At 32.6% G+C, this 20,748-nt stretch overlaps 1 protein-coding gene across 2 annotated transcripts in view; it reads right to left on the bottom strand.

Moving 5' to 3' along the window:
• LOC108617001 (UNC93-like protein) overlaps window positions 1-4,595 on the bottom strand; it is a 23,852-nt gene extending 19,257 nt beyond the window's left edge. The window contains exon 1 of one of the 2 annotated variants that reach the window (XM_089471341.1): window positions 3,902-4,595. The gene's annotated coding sequence lies outside the window, so the exon portion shown is untranslated. The remainder of the gene's footprint in view (window positions 1-3,901) is intronic. The other variant, XM_089471340.1, reaches the window with a different exon arrangement.
• Window positions 4,596-20,748: the final 16,153 nt, after the last annotated feature.

Below are 20,748 nucleotides of genomic sequence, written 5' to 3'. Positions count from 1 at the left end.
TGAGATTCTCGTAAGCGTGCGGTAGACCGGGTCAACGAAAGGCAGACAGACCTTATTAAAGTTGTAGTATTCAGAATTAATCATGCCATCAGAAAATAAGAGCACGGAAATTTGTTTAATGAGTGTGAACTCTATTTAGCATATATTCATGTTAAGCCATTTTAAGTACTTCATTACAAGAGACACGGAAAAGAGCAGTACACATATGTAGTTGTATGAGCATGCATATTAGCACACTCTCCTCACGATCTTATTACACCTGTGATTGGTCGGCTTCTGATCAGTGTTGCCAGATTAGCTATTTAATAGCATTTTTAGCTATTTTTGAACCCTAAATGCTATGAAAATTTTGAATATGCTATTAGCTATAAATTTAGCTATTTTACAAACGAATAGTTTGAATTTGATTTTAGTATTTAAAGCAAAAAAAAAAAAAAAAACATTTTTCTATTAAGTCCCAAATTGTACGTAATGATGTGCGCGATACTACCACCACGACTTTATCGTACTTATAACATCAGTTGTGAATTTACACCATCGCTAATTCTTCTTGGCGCGCTTCTTGGCATTAATTGTATGTGATGGATAAAAAATATAAGCAGAAATTTCGTGATTCCTGGAAAACAATCACCGAATTTAAGAATTGGATTAAGGAGGATGAGTCGGACAACAGGCGGACGTATTGTATATACTGCAAATGCAGTGTTTTTGCCAAATTGCACGATATTAAAATGCATGCCGCGACAAAAAAAAACATAAAACTGCGATTGGCGTCTTTGGGCAAAAAATTTAAACATTTTCCATGATTTCATTTAAACATGATTCCAGTTAATCAAAAATATAATTCTGATGATGATTTGGATGTGGATCAAATTGTAACATTATTAAATAACATTTAAAAATAAAATTTAAAGTAAATGCATAATGCATAAAGGTTTCAGCTATTTTGTAAGCTATTTTAAAATTTGTTTAGCTATTTTCAGCTATTTTTTAGAGACGATTTTGCTATTTTTATGTCTCAAAACCTGGCAACACTGCTTCTGATGTGTTTTTACAGCTTGAGAGTTTCTGCGTAACGAGCCTATACGAATGTCCTATGCAGTCATTTCGCTCTCGTTCAGCAACACCCGAGACTACGTTCGGCAACAGCTATCGTCGTCTCTCTCGCTCCCTCACATGGAATGAGAGTTAGAGGATAAAAGCTCAGCTCAGACGCAAACTCATTCGGTTAAAATATGTAGTCACACTAATACAACTGCAACAATAAGCAGTTGCAATAGCCCTTGTTAAAAGAGTTAGAATTACCTAACTGCAGTTCACTGTTAAGAGACTCAGCCAATCACTCATGATTAATTCTTGTAACAGTGTGTGTAACCTACAGAGTCTTTTAACAGCCACTCTTTACAGAATTGATAAGTCCAGCAAACAGCCGGACAGCAATTTAACAGAAGCGTGTCATATGTATGTATGAAAATATATAAAAGCTTTAAATAATGAAAACTTCTAACATATATTAAAAAGCACTTTAAGTTCCTATTTCAAAAATAGATTCAGACATAAACTTAAAACAATCAATATTGCCACGCCAACCGCGGTTCGGCAGACTCGGCTAATAAATTATGCATTAACAATTAAATAGATTACTTTTAGAACGGACACGGGACAACAGTATTTTAACTTCTTTCTATCTTTGTCTCTCTCTTTCTTTCAAGCTTGATTTGTTTTTATTTTTTGGCTGTTATCCACTTTGGCATCGTCCAACTAAAGTTTGCCACTTAAATTGATTGCAAAATTTCGAAATTAATCGCAATTATTTAACCGCACTTAATTCACTTTCACGTTACTTTAAAGGCAATGGAAAAACTTTCAGCTCGAGAACTTTGTCTTCTCGACTAAATTTAATGCCGTCCGCTGCAAGCGAAAAGAAAACCATCAATGTCCCACGCCCACCGCCCACGCACATTTCAATTATCATACACACTGTGTTCTGGGTTTTTTTCATCATCTTTTCTCGCTGTTTTCCTTTCGTGTTTTTCCCACTGCTCCACGCCTCGGCCTTGCTGCTATTTGTTCGAAATGTTTGTTCAAGGCAAAAGCCATTGAATCATTGGGAAAAAGCGTCTTTTACTCGATTAAAAACCGAATGCATTTAATTAAAGAATGCCAATGCAACAATCATCTACGGCCGGCCAGGGAATTATTTAATTATGAAATGCGAAACAGTCGCTCAAAATGCATTGACTGCTTGATTCTCTGCAATGAAGCTATACAGTTTTCTCAATTGAATTGTTAAATATTTGATTAACTACATATATATGTAAAGATAGAGTCGATTGGTCGTCTTTGTTGAGCTTTCACTTCGTCCACTGACTTTTAACGAGCCTATCTGTATGTCCCAGGTAACTATCTCGCTCACACTCAGCAACACCCGACACTATGCTCGGCAACAGCGATCATTGTCTAGCCCACTCTCTCACACGGAGTGAGAGTTAGAGGATAACAGTTTGAAATGAGAAGAGCGCAGCTAACATGCAATCTCACTTGGATAACATTTTAAGCTCTCATATTAAAATACAATACTACTCAATAGCAGTCTGTAAATAATAATTGAATTTTTCAATATTCAATCATCCAATTAACAAAATCTATTTAATTGTGAAATTTACTAAATATGTGTAATTATATCATTATTAAGTTAATTAAATAAAGTTAAATATTTATTTATCTAATTGCCTAAATGTATACAAATATTTCATTCTCAGATAGTTACTTTAAATATCTACTTTCAGTTTCTTTTTTTTTTTTTTTTTTAATCGTATTTTACGAATCTATGATACCTGCTATAAAAATGCCTTAAATAACATTCCCAGCCAAAGTGGTTTCTCAACAACAACGACACCAACAACAATAAAACGAATACGAATTGCTAATATTAACTAAAGCTTAACAATTCTGTTGAGATTAATGCAAATTGGCATTCACACATGAAGGCGTTACAAGCTCTCGACCACAGAGTCCGAATCAAATATGGAAATGGAAATCAATAAAACACGTGCACATTGTTGAGGTTGGCGGGGCCCTATATCTTGACATCTTATTCAGATTCATGTGGAATATTTCATATTGAATCATTTGATTTGCTTCCGTGTTGGTTCTGGATCGGTTCATAATTTAGATTTTGCATATATTTATATTAGTTTACTCTCACTAGTTGCGTATACGTGATATTTGAGGTTTGCCTCTTGAGGTCCGAATTATTTATTTAATTATTTACATTTTTACTAAGATTGTTTATTATTTGAATTTAATATTTATATTAGCTCTCCACAAAAACTAAATTTTATTTACATTTAATTATAATTTTATTTTAAATATATTTAAATTAATTATAGTCAGTTATTATTATTTTATTTTATTTTTATTATTAGATTTTTTTATTATTATTATTTTATTTTTTTAAGTATTTGTTATTTTTATTTATTTATTTATTTTTTTAAATTAGCTGATTACAATTGAATTAAAAATTATAACATTTTTTAATTATTAATTGTATTTTTTTTTAAATATTCGATTATTAATTTTTTTTAATTTTTATTATTTTTTTGTTATGTCTCTGCATTTATTATATTCTCATTATTTTATTTTATTTATTTTTTTATTTTTATTTATTTTTTTGTACTATTCAATATTATTTTTTCTTTATTGCACTTCATTATAAACTTTACCACAATGTCACAACTCTTGTTATTTTTTTTCTTCTCTATTATTATTTAATACTTATATTATTTTCTTATTTTACTTTAATTTTATTAGTTTTTTTATTGTATATTTTATTTTTTTACTATTATTATTTTTATTTTTTTCTTTTCAAATACTTGTTCACTAACTGGCTTCACTTAACTGGCTTCCTTTATTTGTTAAATCACACTTTTTCAAGCACTTTACCTCAGTTGGACAATTTTGAGCAGAATCTGCACTCTTCACTTGGTATTTATTGACAATCGAAGTCAAATATTGAACTGAATGATAAGACAAGAGCTGTGCGCGCTCTGTGCTGCTGCTGCTCTCGCTATCTCTCGCTCTGACTCTGTCTCTTTCTATCTCCCGCTCTGCACGCGCCGTACTGCTTCGCTGTCGCACGCTATTCGAACTGAGCTGAAATCTTAAATGGCAAACTTCTAAATATGAAATGGCTTGGAAATGAATGCGACAATAACGGCAAGAGGGCGTGCTAGCTAGCCAGTCAAGCAGTCAAGCAGTCAGTCAGCCAGTCAGCCAGCTAGTCAAGCATTCAGTCGGCCAGGCCAGCAGATCGAGACAGGTTTTGGGGGCAGACGGGCAACCCCTTCGTGCGATTGACAAATCGCCGGCTCTGGCTTGATTTGTCTTTGCGTGACGCTATTTAACTGTTTATTCTTATTTTACTTTATTTTTTTCATTTAAAGTCTTTAAGCATTATTGCAGTTTTATTTGACTTTGCGCCTTTTCCTTGAGTGTGACACCTGTTGGGCGTGGCGAGCTGAGAACTTGGCACCACTTGGCGAACTTTCCGCAATCAGCAGCTGATGCTAACCACAATTTGCGGTTAGCCGAGGGCTGCAGCTGAGCCGCTGAGCCGCTGAGCATCTGAGCATCTGAGTGCATCCGAAGGCTGAGTTCAAGTCAAGTTTGTCTCGGATTACTCATACGCCCAGTGTGGTTCATTTGGTGCACCGCACGAAACGCAATTGAACCTGTTTCCAAATCAAAAGTCAGCAACATTTCCACTGCCGACTGTGATGAGCTCGCGAATGCATTTAATTAGCGTGATGCGCTGATTCAGCTGAACTTTAATTCATAAATAATTATTGCTTTTCGATATACAGTAATTTTTTAGCTTGAGCCACTCTTCGTTGCTCATGAATATGTCTTTCTTCACTCAACCTTAACTGACTAAGATAACAAATACTTCACAATGTCTCATCTAGATAGTTGTAGATAACAAGAAATATTGACTCGGATGTTATTGAGAGAATGAAACGAAATGAGTTCCAAGTGTTCTGAGCTTACTTATTCGATGCAAGTAAGAGTTGAATACTAAGTTAGTCAAATAATCAAGTCCGATTCATAAACATTTTTAAATAACTTTAAGTCTTCAAACTTGTTCATTATTAATACAAAAAAAAAAAAAAAAAAAACGTTGATCAACCTGTTTATTTTCTTTATTCGCATAACAAATGCGGGATTAATTCCTTTTATCAATTTGTTAAAAATTATGTATTTTTTAACTCTCCACTTCTTTGCATCTTCATCTCTTCATCTTCATCATCTGTATCTGTATCTGTATCTGTATCTGTATCTGTATCTGTATCTGTATCTGTATCTGTATCTGTATCTGTATCTGTATCTGTATCTGTATCTGTATCTGTATCTGTATCTGTATCTGTATCTGTATCTGTATCTGTATCTGTATCTGTATCTGTATCTGTATCTGTATCTGTATCTGTATCTGTATCTGTATCTGTATCTGTATCTGTATCTGTATCTGTATCTGTATCTGTATCTGTATCTGTATCTGTATCTGTATCTGTATCTGTATCTGTATCTGTATCTGTATCTGTATCTGTATCTGTATCTGTATCTGTATCTGTATCTGTATCTGTATCTGTATCTGTATCTGTATCTGTATCTGTTAATTATTTACTTAAGTGCATGATCTGATTACATCTAATCCGAATAATTAATTTGCTGACATCACAGCTTACTAATATATGCAAATTACTTCTAGAGTTGGGAACAAAAAATTCCCTTCCCTTCCCTGCTGCTCTCGCTATCTCTCGCTCTGACTCTGACTCTGTCTCTTTCTATCTCCCGCTCTGCACGCGCCGTACTGCTTCGCTGTCGCACGCTATTCGAACTGAGCTGAAATCTTAAATGGCAAACTGTTAATTATTTACTTAAGTGCATGATCTGATTACATCTAATCCGAATAATTAATTTGCTGACATCACAGCTTACTAATATATGCAAATTACTTCTAGAGTTGGGAACAAAAAATTCCCTTTGCTTAAAAAAAATCCATTTAGTTATCAATTTGTTTTGGACCAGTTTTCGTTCGATTTCCATAAATAAATAAACAAAGCTGACGCAGCGCATGCTATGCGAAAGGTGAAGAGAAGAGCGCACGTTGGCTGAATTCTGCTTTAGACCAACATTTTTTGCCTGTTGCCCGTTGCTTCAGGTATTTCCCCAATATTTTTCCAGTGCGTCAGATCGTCAGCTCGTTGTGGTTGCTTTGGCTATTTCTCAGTTTGTTGTTTTTTTCTCGTCTCGCCTCGTTTTTAGCTTTTTTGAATCAGGTATTCTCAGGTGCTTTACCTCTCCGGTTGACTACGCAATGACGATGGCCAGAGTGCTCAGAGCACTGTAGCAGCTTGCATGGATCTTTTGCATAATCCGCTTACGTGCGAGGATGGCCATAACCAAAAGCCAAACATTGCACAGACTGAGCCACTGGCCCGGCCCATTCGGTTCTTTTGGCCAGCTGGCTAACGTACTTTAATGTCAGCTCGCCTCAAGCCTTTCACTTCAACAAAAATTTCGCGAATCGAAGCGACTCACACAGCGCCGGCTTCAGTTACGCTTTTGTTGCCATAAATTCAAGCGAAGGTCGTCTCTATTTTTTGAGCACTTTATCTTTCTCGTTTGACAATTTTATTTTAAATATAAAATAGCTTATATATAATATATAATTGTTTTTATTTTCTATTTTTGTTTTTTGTTTTGTTTTGATACTGGAGCAGCTCTCTTCTTGTTTTTTTTTTTTTTTTTTTTTTTTTTTTTTTAGCATAATCAGGTTAAGGTTCAGGTTAATGAACTCGCCAGTGAAGTTTGTATACTTTGATGTTTAATTCTTTTTTTTTTTTTTTTAACTTGTTTCTGGCTGGAACTGCTACACAAAAGCGAAAGATTTTAATGACATTTGTTTAACGCCTGGCAAGTTGAGAAAGATTATAAAGTATCTGGCAAATTTATGTTACAGGAAGGAAGCGACGTAGCTGAACCTCGAGTTGAGGTTACTCTCAGGTTGCAAGTGAAGCAATTAATAAATTAAGTTGATCAAAATATACACATATATATTATTATTGTATTTACAAATTATTATGTATATTAATTTAGTATACAAAAACAAAAATATTTAAGTAATTATTTTATCAATATACAAATAATTTATTAACAATAATAAATTATTTGTTTATTGATAAATTAATTACTTAAATATTTTTGTTTTTGTATACTATATTAATATACATATATATTTTTTGATATAAAAGTTTAATATATATTATATATTATACTATTTATTACTTGAATTTAAAAAGAAAATAAATAATTTCCCATATATATCTCTGCTCTTACATAAATTAATCTATTTTAGCTCTAAATTTGCAGAATTAAAATAAAAAAATAAAAAAATAAAAAAAAAATTCAAATTTGATTGATTGATGTCTAATTACAGTTATATTCAATATTAGTTATTCGCTAATTAATTGAAGGCGACGATTAAGCGCACTCATTTTTTTTTTTCCAATTTAATTTATGCAAGAAAAAGTCACTAGAGCAACAAACCTTTGTTTGGATTGCATTCGCTATTATTTTTTCATGCAAATCAGTTTAGTTTATGCCACATTAGGCAGCACGAACACCGAAACACGGCAACCCAACCATTTATCATAATTGCCAGTGAGTCAACGTGCAACAGTCAAATGCAACAGCAATCGAGAATATGAATATGTGTGTATATTCATTTAGTCTAACACTTCCGAACAACAATCCGATGAGGTGTTAAATTGAGTGTAAACACTTAATTAATAATTAATTTAAACGCAATTTAAACCAATTTTCTTCATAACTTTAATTGTTCACAGAGGCAGCTAAACCAGTTTTTACTATATGCTAAATACCTTCCACAGTTGCAGAGCTTTTGCTATTGAATACACGAACCTGAATTTGGGACATGGCGAATTCATGTTAGCTTGCCGTGGCTGTTAATATGTGATATAACATTTCTGTTAAGTTAACAGCAATTGAGTGTGGCAAATATAAATAATTCATATGAGTATTTAAAAATAAATTTTTAATTATATTAGATCAGTTAAATTTTTATTATAAATGACAGTGAATATATAATATGTTATAAATATTATTAACAATAATCAATAATAATTTAAAATTGTTTTACATACAGAACAATTGAGTAAACTATTCACTTCGATTAATATATTCAGCATTACGCCAATATCTCCAATTAGCATAAAACCAATTAGTAGCATGAAAATCATGATGTGAAACTTATACATAATTTAAGCAGCGATTACTAAAAGTCAATTGTTATGAACAGTTAATTGAAATGAGCTTAAAATAATCCAATGGATACATTCCAATAAGAGCGATCATTGAGTAAACAGTATTACAATTGCAGCTCTATGTAAAAGTGAAATAAACAAATTGAATAATTGCAGTCGGGTATAACTGACTGCGTAATACTCACCTATGATTTTAAAATAACTTTATTTATAATATATAGGGTAAAATACATGGATGAAAATAAAAAATAAAAAATAATTATAACAAAATTTTAAAAATTATATTTACAAAATTAAATTAAATTAAACCAAAAAAGATTAGAAAAAAAAAACAATTAAATAAAAAAAATCAATTAAATTAAAAAAAAAAATTATTAAAAAAGGAAATATCTAAAATATGTTAAAAAGTAAAGATATGCAATAAAAATAAGGAAATAAAATAGTTATTTGCAATTACTATTAATTGTTGTAAATGAGTATCCCTTGCTGGATTTTTTAAGTACCCTGTATGTCTTATTAAACATACTATATAGTAATAAAAAATAAAAATGAAAATATCCCTTATTCAACATGCAAACTTAGTTTTTTAAATATTAAGTAAACATATCAATTTTTCTATCAGAGTAAACAAAACCCTATTCGAATAATAATTGCTTATCATTAAAAGCGAGTTAAGAGCATAAGCCAATAAATTAGTGAAATTGAATTAGGCAGGAGTGTTAGCCAAACACTGTTAGAGCCAGCCAGTTGCTGATTTAATCATTACAGGTGTGCGGCAGGTGTTAAGACAAACAGTAGATGCCCCAACACACGCCGCCTGAGTCGAATTGACTTCCATTCAATTTGCTTAAATGCAAATCAATTTCCATGTGCGTGCCAGCCAAAGTGCATAATGACGCTCGACAATATTCTCGGCTCTAATGTAATTAGGCACGGCTCGATGTATAGCCAGTAATAGGATGTGTATATATGTATATGCGTACATATATATTTTGTATATAATATATTTATTTTGGTATTTTAACACGTTTTTGTTCAAAATTTAATTGCTGCAAGCTGCTGCTGCGCTCGCTGTTTCCTGATCGATTCTGCATGGAAAATTTAATTAAAATAAAACATTTGTAATATCTAACGACTTAACATGGCTTTGCCCGAAACACACGCAAAATTGCAAACACAAAATAGAAAATACAAAATAATGCAAAATGCGATGCATTTATTGCAAAATGCAGAGTTGCAGCAGCCGCAATACTTGTTTTGGCAATTAGGCTCAATCAATTGTGGTTGAGTGCGTGTAATTACGAATTCCATTAGGCTGAATTGATGCGCGCCAATTCTATAAATAATCAGGTAATATATTTCACGCCTCAGCACGTCCAAAAACTTTAAGGCTCAAGCATTCATCAATGTCAGCTAACGGAATATATCGCAGAGCCATCTCCCCCCGAAAAAAGCTTTAAGCCACAATTTGCCTTTTCGCATGCTCGCAAATATTGACAAAAGAAACATGAAATGGCGCCCAGAGGCAACAGGCGTAGGAGCCCATCCCAAAAAAAAAAAAAAATATATATACATTTATATATTTATATGAATATATATATTTATATGAAACTGAAAAGTTTAACAAACACTGTGAAAGGTCCGCGAAATATGCGCTCAATGAAATTGATTGTTTCCTGCTGCTGTCTTTTTCCATTCGATTTTCCCTTTTTTGTGCTTAAAAAAATATATATCTTTTAATTGAATATCATTTATTGCGCATACACAGCATAATGGTCCGGAGAGAGCGTAAAAAATATGCTACAAAATATTATGGCAGATGATATGTATATGATTATATGATTATAACATAGTATGAACCAGTTATATATGTATATACGACAGATTTCATATGAAATAATAGAGTCAAATGTTTATATTCTTCGGCAATTTGGCCTATGTTCCGAATTTGAGAATTGAATTGAATGTGAAATAAATATAAAATGTACATATGTATCACCCCTATTTTAATTTTAATTCTTTTTTTTTTTTTTTTTTTGCTTTACTAATGACAACAATTACTAATTACTTTACTAATGACAGCAAACAATATTGTGTTTGATTATTTACAATTAAATTTCTTTTTAATTAATCTGCTCTTATGACGCCTTTCACTCATTTAAATTGATTTAAAAAGTATTTAATTGAAATGCCTGAAAATGTTTGATTTATTTATTAATATAAAAAGCTTAATTGAGAAATATGATATTGTAAATATACATTATAAATTTTGGCTGGTTGCTTGTATTTATTATTTATGATTAATTAAAAATTAATATTCTGTCATCTGGTTCAATATCAATATCGAGAGCAATATTGAAAGACTCCTTACTGCTCATTCCTGTAGAGAGAGCGAGTACAAAGATAATCTCACTCCTGCTCTTACAAATTCAACTCCAACCCCACACACCCACACGCTGAGCTTGGCTTCATATTGCCGAATAGCTTTTATAGCCTTCTCGCTCACACCAAATAACACCCGAGCCTACGTTCGGTCACAGCTATTTGCGTCTCCCTCTCGCACTCCATCAGTTAGAGAATACAAGTCAAAAATGAGAAGCACGCTAATCGGATCAAAGTCACACTAATACTACTGCAACAGTAAAAGGTAACCACGAATGGCGTATGCAGCCAGCTCGCCTACACTAAACAACAACCGAGTCTACGTTCGGCAGCAGATTGTCTCCCTCTCTCACAGCACTGTAGAGTTAGAGGATGCAAGTCGAAAAGAGCAGCGCATTGCTAAGACGCAATCTCACTCGGATAATATTTAAAGCTCTCAGTGTTACACTAATACTATTGTAACAGGAGCAGGCAATCACAAACGAAGAATTTAACAGCAGAAAGGAGAGCCAACCGGAATGAAGCTAGAATCCACTTTCAGAGTATGCTTATGTATGTATTAAATGTAAATGTAAATGGTATCAAGCGAAAGAGCAAAGATCTTTAACAGGTCAGCCCCAGTCAAATGTTCTTGTAATAACTTTTCTTGAGAAATGTCTTATTTCATATAAATTAAATATCTAAATATCTTAAAGAGTTTTCAATTCAATTTTCAATTTTAGCCAATTTATACCAAAAATACATCGAGTCTTGTCTTGTAAATTAAACATTTTCTTACTGTAACATATTACTTTAGTAATTAAAAAAAAAAAAAAAAAAGCTTTTTTACTTGAATGTTTAAAAAATAAAATCTGAATTTATTTTCTTTATTATCCTTGGTTTCCATGTACATTTTGTATATCTTATTTCCAGGACAAAGAGCTCAAACTCCATTGATATCCAGATTGGCCAACATATAAATCTTTATGGATTAAGTGGCCTGTCAAGCAGTTCTGTATGCTACACGATATATAGCCGTGTATATTATGTCAAGGGCTTTGAGGCAGCGAATAAAGGAATTTCGAGTGCTTTAAAACTACATTTAGCCAGGGGCGAATCGACTTCCTGATAAAGATGGAGCACGGCTCGCAGAGGGCCATCAAAATAGTAGCAGCAAACAAAATGGCGGCGGTCAGCGAGGAGTGATTTATGCGACAACCAAAATGGAGAAGGGACTCCCCGAGATACGCACAATAGAACGTGTGACTGTCGGAGCGAATATTAAGGTTTAATGAACTCGAATCTTAATAAATAAATTTGTCAATAGAAATGTCGCCAACAGCAGCAGCAGCAGCAGCAACAACAACAACAACGAGAGCCACAACAGCTGCGTTAACAACAGCCGGCGATGTACGGCCATTCCAAGTGCAAACAAAATGCCGACATTGTCATGGGTGAGATGGAAAGATGGGAGATGGGGTAGGGGCAGCTGAGCTGGGGGCTAAGAATTGGTGGCCGGCCAGAGCTTAAGACCAGGATTACGACTACCTCAAACATAATGAAATGAAGATGAATTGGGCATGCCCAATTCTATTTGTGGGCGTATTGAATGCCAAACAAACGCCACGAATTTTAATTTGACCAAAGTCCTCCTCCTGCTCTCCTCCACCTACTCCTGCTCCTGCTCCTGCTACGGCGGACAACACATTGCGTTGTCTAATGAGCCCAACAAAAAGCTAATTTGCAGTACGTGAAATTAAATACAATGTGAATAGGAAAAGCCTAAAGAAAAACCACACACACACACTCACACACACATAGACCGCAAATTGACTAGAAAAGCTTTAAATCGAACAGATTGCTGAACTAATTAGCGTTAATGATGCAACTGAAGGCTGTGAAGTTCAGATAGGAAACGCATAAATCATTGCTCGAAATGAAGAAAAGCTGTGTAGTTAATGTTTATTTAAACTGTCACTGTAAGAACAATAAGTATATGTAAAAAAAAAATAATAATAATAATAATAATAATAAATAAAATAAGTAAAAAAAAAAAATAAATTAATAAATGCATACAAAAAATAAATAAATTCAATAAAACAAATTTTAAAAAATAAAAATTTTTTGCAAAAATAATAATAATAATAATTAAAAAACGGTAACGGATAAAAAATATAATTAAATCTTTTATTAAAAAATAGTTTTTAATCAAATTCAATTTTGATCATTAAATTTGCAACCAAATTAATTAAATACTATATGGAAATAATATTAATAATTTAATATTTTATTTAAAAAATAATGAATTATTATTATTATTTATTATTATTGCAATACTTTTTGTATATATATCCGCATTTATTTAAATATATTTATATATAGTTTTTTTTTTTAATTTTATTTTTTTTTTATTTATTTATTTATTTTTTAAAGAGTTAATTTAAAACAAAATAGCTATCCAACTCTCTAAGATTTAAATTTGAGTAGATTCTGAGTTCAATGTTCATTGCTATTCGCAAAGTAATATCATTACCGAGATTTTGACACAAAACTTTGAAAATCAATTATTCAAATGGAATTCAGATAAGGACTTATTGGTCGAAAAAATAAAACTTTTTACTTAAGAAGGACAGTGAAAAACACAGTTGCTCCTGGTACATTGTACTCGAATGTCTTGACATTGTTGTCGTTGAGCACAAACAGCATAGATTCGGCAGAGCAAGAGCAGCAGCAGCTACCTCAGCTATTCATATTTGATGAACTGATGCTTTGATATAAAAATATTAAACATGAATACTAAAATATAAATTTGTAATATATATACATTAAATCTATATTCAAATTTGAAAATAAAATAAATAAATATATGACTATATTATATTAGTTATTTATATAAATTATATATTATTTATTCATTTAAATTAAATTAAATTAAATTATAGTTTTTATTTAAGTTGCTATTATTATTATAAAAAATTGTAAAATATATATTTATATAAATTGATAAATATTTAAAATACATATTTTTTCCAGCTTTAATTTAAATTACATTGGACTTCAAGATTAACTAATAATATTTTCAATATTCACTTTTCAGCCAACAACAAAATATGCAGCTATTAAATCTTTCATTGAAATAGAAGAACGTTTGCCATCTTCTTCTTCCTTCTCCTTAGCATTTATCATCTTTCGCCGGCAATTATCCAATGCAATTGCCATTCTGTTGCTCGGAAAGAGAAATCAAACCATTTGCAGTCCCATTTGAGTGTGCTTTAATTTCGCTTTTATTCGATACGCGAATCTCGCATTCGCTATAAATACATACATATATATATATATACTATATATACATATATAGACGAGCACTGTGGGTGCTTGGCTGGGAGATGGAGCGCAACTTTGGTAAATTTTCCGCTTGATTTTATTGTTTGCTGACCAATTGACTTGCTCCTCCGGCAGTCGCCACTCGCCACTCGGACTGAGGCAATCAACACATCATCCACATGAGAGCGAGGATGAGCCCCCGCGTGTCATTAAATTGGCATTGGAGCAGATTCACATTCCGACATCCTTATTATCCATCGGGCACATCATCAATGACAGCAACAGCAACAGCAACAGCAATAGCAACATCAGCGGCAGCATTATCGTTTGTTTTGATAGGTTTGCTTGCCCTCCCTCTCTCTCTCTCTCTCTCTCTCTCTCTCTCTCTCTCTCTCTCTCTCTCTCTCTCAAGACAGCTTGAGATTGTAGTTGTTGAGGCAGACGTTTTGTCTATGTAAAAGCAGTTTGTTTTCATTTGATTTTACAGCTTTTGCAAACTTTTTTGCTGTTTGCCCGTTTTTGTTGGGGCCTAATCTGCTGTGTGGCAAATCATGCAGGAGCATTCATCAATTCTGTTATCCTTCCCGGAAGCCGAAATGCCTCTTGGCTTATGCCTAAGGCCTGCGACACGAGCATGTAACTGGATTGTTAGCCCCCGGCACGCTGGCAAACATTTACAGGTGCTTAGTCAACATGTTACGCAGCAGCCTAAAAATAGCCAATGCAGATTGAAATTGATGGCCCCAGAGATGGCTCGGGCGGCACTCGAGCAGGTTGCTCGGGCAACGGCCGACGGGCGAAATGTTTAAGTTTTGATTAGAGCACAAAGCAGCTTAGAACGTTTAGCCAGGGCTAAGTGGGATCTATTGGCAAGTGGTCTACGAAAAAGTGCTTCAAGTATCAAATTACAAATGCCGGAATAGACAAACGGCAAACCGTACCCAGTTCTGCCTACCCCTGCCCTGCCCCTGCCTTCATCTTGCCATTACACAATTGCCAATTAAAGATTTTTCTGTTTTAACAATCATTTTAGCTAGATTCATTTAAACCTATTTCCCTAATAAATAATTAACTCTTATAATTTTAGCCTGAGAGCCAGCCACACCTGCTCTGAATTCTGCGCCCCTCTCCTGCCTCTGTCAATATTTGGCAGCAGCTATCTATCATATTGTATTTTGGGCTCGCCTCTACCAGCACCCTCCCCTCCAGGGGCAGCAAAATAAACAAATTTCTTGTAATCATATGTGACGCTTGACTGACTCACATAGATACACACGCACACACGTGCGCTCAGATATGCTTGTGAGATATGAATTTGCATAGGTGGCATATGTGTGGGTGTGCTTATACCCTGTAATTGCTGAGAGGCGAACGTAGGGCTGTGCGACGCTGAATTGAATTGAATTGAAGTAAGAAGCTTTTGTGGATGATGATGATTTATCAAATATCCATTAGAATGTGGTTTGGGGTCTGTGTGAATTTCATATATATAAAACTTATATCGAAAATTTGTTAATACAAATAAATAGTCGAAGTTAATCAGCTTTCAAATAGTATGTCATCTAAAATTCGGGTGAGCTATGCTCCACTTAATTCACTACTACTACCACTAATTCGGATTAACTTAATAAATTCCTTTTTCTTTTTCTATACTAAATTGTTTTTATTTTCTTTTTTCTTCTTTTATTAATTTTTATTTTTTTTTATTTCTTTTTTTTTAAGAATTATTTTAATTATTATGTTAGATATAGTTAATAAATCTACATTTAATATATATTTTTTTTTTTTAAGTTTTCTTACTAACTTTTTCTTTTTATAGCTTCATTAGTATCACTGACCATATTTGGCTGTGAGACGTGGGCATAGCTGGCCAGACTGGCAAATAAAATATCCCCATCGGGTCGGTGTACTATTGAAATTATATTCTGTACTTAGTTTAGGCTTTTTTTAAATCTAATTGACTCCGAATATATCTTTAAGAAATAAATAAATAAATAAAATAAAAAATATATAAAAATTTAAAATAAGAGGTTTGCTTTCATTTTTATATAAAATGTATCTGTAATAACTATTTATAATTCTTATCATAAAATAAATTTTTAAAATTAAAAATAATTTTTTAAGAAAAAATTGCAAGTATAAGTTTATCATTTTTTTTTTTTAATTTTCCTTTCAAATGCATAACTTATTATTTGCGGTCCCTGATTGTAAGTGACTTCCTATTTATTAATAATGATTTTAATATTATAATTTTTAATTATAAATATTATAAATACAAAAATGCTACATAAGTTAAGTAAATATAATAATAATAATAAATATGTATATAATATATCAAAAATATTTTATTCCAAAATATTAAATTTAATAAATATGAATATAAAACTAATTATAAGACCTAAGATTTTCTTCTTTTCATACGCTGCAAAAGAATTCAAAAGAGAGTAAAATATTTATAGTACGCACTATAATAAGATATCAAAAATAATGCAGGGTATTTACAGGTCAGCCCTATCCTATACAATTGCTAGCGATTTGCATTTGTTGTGATTGTGTCCACTTCAGGGCTTCGTAGAACTCGGCTGTGTGTGATTTCTTTTGTGATTGTCGAAAACATTGACAGACAATATCCGATGAATTGAGGCTCGGTCATTCTGCTGTGCTGCATTTCGTCAACATGATTTGATATCAGGTTTCAGCTTGGCAAACAGCCTCAACCGTATTTCAATTGCCAATGCATATTGATGAATTTGTTGACTAATATTTATCAAATATTCCGAATTTGATTTCCATTTAATTGTGATTGCTAATGGCATGGTTTAATTATGCCCCAAGACCTGCACGGCTGGAACATTCATTGCTTTATATTACATTGCATATTTCATTCGTTTCCCACTTACCAGAGAGCGTCAGAGACGCAAAAGCATAAAATGTCAAAGAAAGAAAAGCCCCTTGGCAACATTCTGCTCTCTTTCAAATACTACGAAACGGGAATTTCGAATAAGCAGGAAAGAAATAAGTTGGAATGGACGCTGACCGACTGCCTAGTGCCCGTTTATGCTCGAAAATCTGCTTTATTACATTAAAATATATTTAGACTTTGGCCTGACCTTGGCGAGTTCTTGAGAATGTATTTTAATTTGATTTGAGTAAATGAGAAAATCTGCGTTTTTATAAGAACTTTTTAGCTTAGAGAGTTGAGCTGCTCCAGTTTAGCAAATGAGATTAGGAAATTTTCAGTTTTTTTTTTACTAATTATTCAAGATTTTAGTTACATTTTTTATTGAAAGTCATTGTTTAAAGATTGGCTTATTGTTTAGTATAAGACAGATTGCAAATAAAAAAAATAAATGAAATAAAATAAAATTAATAAATAAAATATTTAAAATATTATTAACTAATAAATACATATACATACATACATACATACATATATATCAATGTTTAATTTTATAAAAATATATTTATAATTTGAACATAATTTAATTTTATAAATAATACAAATTATTTTGTATACATAATTGTCAAAATTATTTGTATACAAATATCAATTCTTTAATTAAAAATATAGTATAAATTGTAATAATAATAGTATAAATTTAATATAATAAAATAATAAAATAACATATCAATGCATGCAATTAATATTTGAAATGCTAATAATTCATCAGATGTTGTAATTGAGTCTTAAGCATCTTCTTTTATGCAGAGGCCTTTTGGCAAGTATTCAACATAACTGATATTCGATATTTCTACCGTTTTGGCCTCACTTCTGTTCAGTTTTGCATGTGGAGCAACAATCTCGAGCTGAAGTCGTCGCTGATTTTACTGTGTTCATTTTTAGCTCAAATCATATAACTACTCCTCCTCAAATATTCCAATATACTCTTCTCAATTTGCTCTAAAGTCTCAAAATGACAAAGAGCTGACAAACTATTACAAATTATTCAAGCGTGAGCTCAAGGGACATGAAGAGAATGTAGAAGTACATGAAATTGAAATTACATAAATAAAAATTTCTTGAAAATATGTTATATTACTAAATTTGGCTGATTACCTTTAAAGATTCCGAATTTAGTTTTCTTAAACTTTCACTCAAATATATGTATGTGTATGTGTACACATCATGCTGTGTGTATTAAGATATTATTTTAATTATATGTATGTATATTTATAAAGTTTTCTTTTTTGGTCATTTGTGTTGATAAAATCAACAGAAATCGCAACAAAAACGACTCTCAACAATAAAGTGACAAGCCACAAAGTAAGACGCACACACACACGCACACACAGACACACGCGCGAGCACACATAGACCGACTTAAACATACGCACACAAAGCAATTTGAGTCCTAATGAGCAGCGCGCGGCTTGGAGACAAGGTCAACCAAGCAACCAACCAACCGACCGACCGTCCCAGCACCCTCCCTTTGCCAATCCGCCCATCTGCCCTTTCCCTACCCCCATCGCTCTTGCCTTCATCCTCTCTATGCACTGCGCGTCGCTTGCTGTTGATAAAAATGATAAGCCCAAGCAAATGGCCGTCGCATGGCAGGGGAAGTCTGTGCTCCTCTAGGGCACTTTTAGTACACTGTTATACGTGTGCGCTGTATAACAGTTGCTTTCCCCACTCAAGTGTGCGCTGGGCTAACGTTTAAGTGCTGCTTTAAGGCGTGTGTTTTTATTTATTAAATAAATTTAATAATATACTTAAATATAATGGCAGAAAAATACAAGAAACCTTGAAAGAATGTATATAACTAAAAATATGGTTAATTTAAACTCAATTTTAATCCTGATTGTTGTTAATAAATATTGAAACAAAAATAAGGCATTACTTTAAAGTTATTTATTTAGAAATATGTTTAGTTGAATATATTGTGCTTTAATATTTACAATCATGAAGTTTTTATTTTTTAACTCAAAAACTATAGAAAAATAATAAATTTTATGTTATACTTTTCGTATATTTATTAAATATAATTACTTAATTACTTAATTGATTATACCTTCTTATATTTCATAAATATAACTATGCAATTTATATATAATTTTAATGTTTTTATTTATTTATTTAATTTTTTTCAGTTAACTATACATATAGAAATACAGTTGTGTTTTAGTTATTAGTTATTGTAGTTATATATAATTATTTTTTACCAATTAACAAAATAAAATATTTTATTTTATTTTATTTTTACAAATTTAATTTAATTATTTTTCTATCTATCTATCGATAAATTTCAAACAAACTAAAAACATGAATGCTGATTGCTAAGCAGCTGGTATTTATTTCACGGACCTTAGACATACTCTCAAGCATTCGAATAGTTAGCTTGAGCTAAGAAGCAGTAGAAGAAGAGGAAGAAGAAGAAGAGGATTGCCGAGTGAAAGCCCTGACGCATTCTATGGTATTTATCGTATTTGTAAGGGGCCTTGGGGCAGATAGCAGTTGGCGGCTGGCAATTGGAATCTGTGAATCTCAAACAGAAATCAGCAGCCAAGTGCTGTGTCACTGTGTGTCAAATTAATGACAATGCAGTATGGAGCGTGGAGCGGGAATGGAATTGCCTCTCCATGATGATAAACGTTTTGCAAAGTTCTGCCACGGGCGGAAATTGTGTGCGCCGGAAACCAAAAATGATCCGAAAAATCTTGTTTGAATATTTCTGTGCGCCAAAAAAGAAAAAAAAAAAAAAAAAAAATGTTGTAAATAATATAATTATATTTCTGGGCGAAATCGCATCAGACATGATTCGATGCGCACAATTGCAAATTGAAAAACAAATTTCGCTATGCACACGCGACGCGACGTGCTTCAACGGCTGTAAATCCAATAAGAGCAGGCGGCATACTAATCCAATTGGAACACACAAATTGAACTGGTCAGCCCTTTATCCAATTGTTGTCTGCCATGGCCCATGGGATATGCCGAGCAGTGTTGCCAATTGCTTTTCAGTATGCTAAAATGAGCTAAAGTGATAGATAAATATGTTGGAATCACGGTTTACCTCAGCTATGGATGCATGGATCCTTCTAAGTATTTCCTGTTTCCTCAAAGTATTTCGTCCAAGTACTTACTCTACTTCTTCAAATTATTTCCTAAAAGTATTTCTCTTATGTTTGACCTCTAAATATTTCCTGTAAGTATTTCCGGTAAGTAATTCCTGTAAGTATTTCCTCTCAGTGTTTCCACTAAGTATTTTTTCTAAGAATTTCCTCTAGCAATTTCTTCTTAGTATTTCCCGAAACTATTTCCTTAAGTCTTTACTGCTTAGCTGAGCGATCGTTAAATATTTACGCACACTACTTCACTTCACTTTACTGAACTGTCCGACTTTCTCACACACACCAAGTTGCGCTCAAATTTTGAGCCAATTAGAGGCCGTCGCAGTTGAGCTTTAAGTGACCAATGGGAACGCTCTCTGCTGCTGCTAGCATTCTAGCTCCGTTTTACTTACTGCTGCATACATATAAATGATCGTCTGTGGTTATTCTTCGTTCTTAGCCTCTGTTAGGCAGACAGACAAGTGGAGAGGCAGACTGTGAGACATGCAAGGAGACTGACAGAGAGACAGAGATAGATATACAACAGATATATAGGCAGGCAGACGCATATAGTTAAATCGGATAGCTCAAAATAGGCTAAATTGGCAACACTGATGCCGAGCAGCTGACAATCTGATTTGCATAGCTTAACAATAAAATAGTTGCATGG

This window comes from Drosophila arizonae, chromosome 5 (genome assembly GCF_054131065.1).
Source record: "Drosophila arizonae isolate 15081-1271.41 chromosome 5, UAZ_ARI_1.0, whole genome shotgun sequence".
Taxonomy (NCBI): Eukaryota; Metazoa; Arthropoda; class Insecta; order Diptera; family Drosophilidae; genus Drosophila; species Drosophila arizonae.
This window is presented reverse-complemented; position numbering and strand designations above follow the sequence as displayed.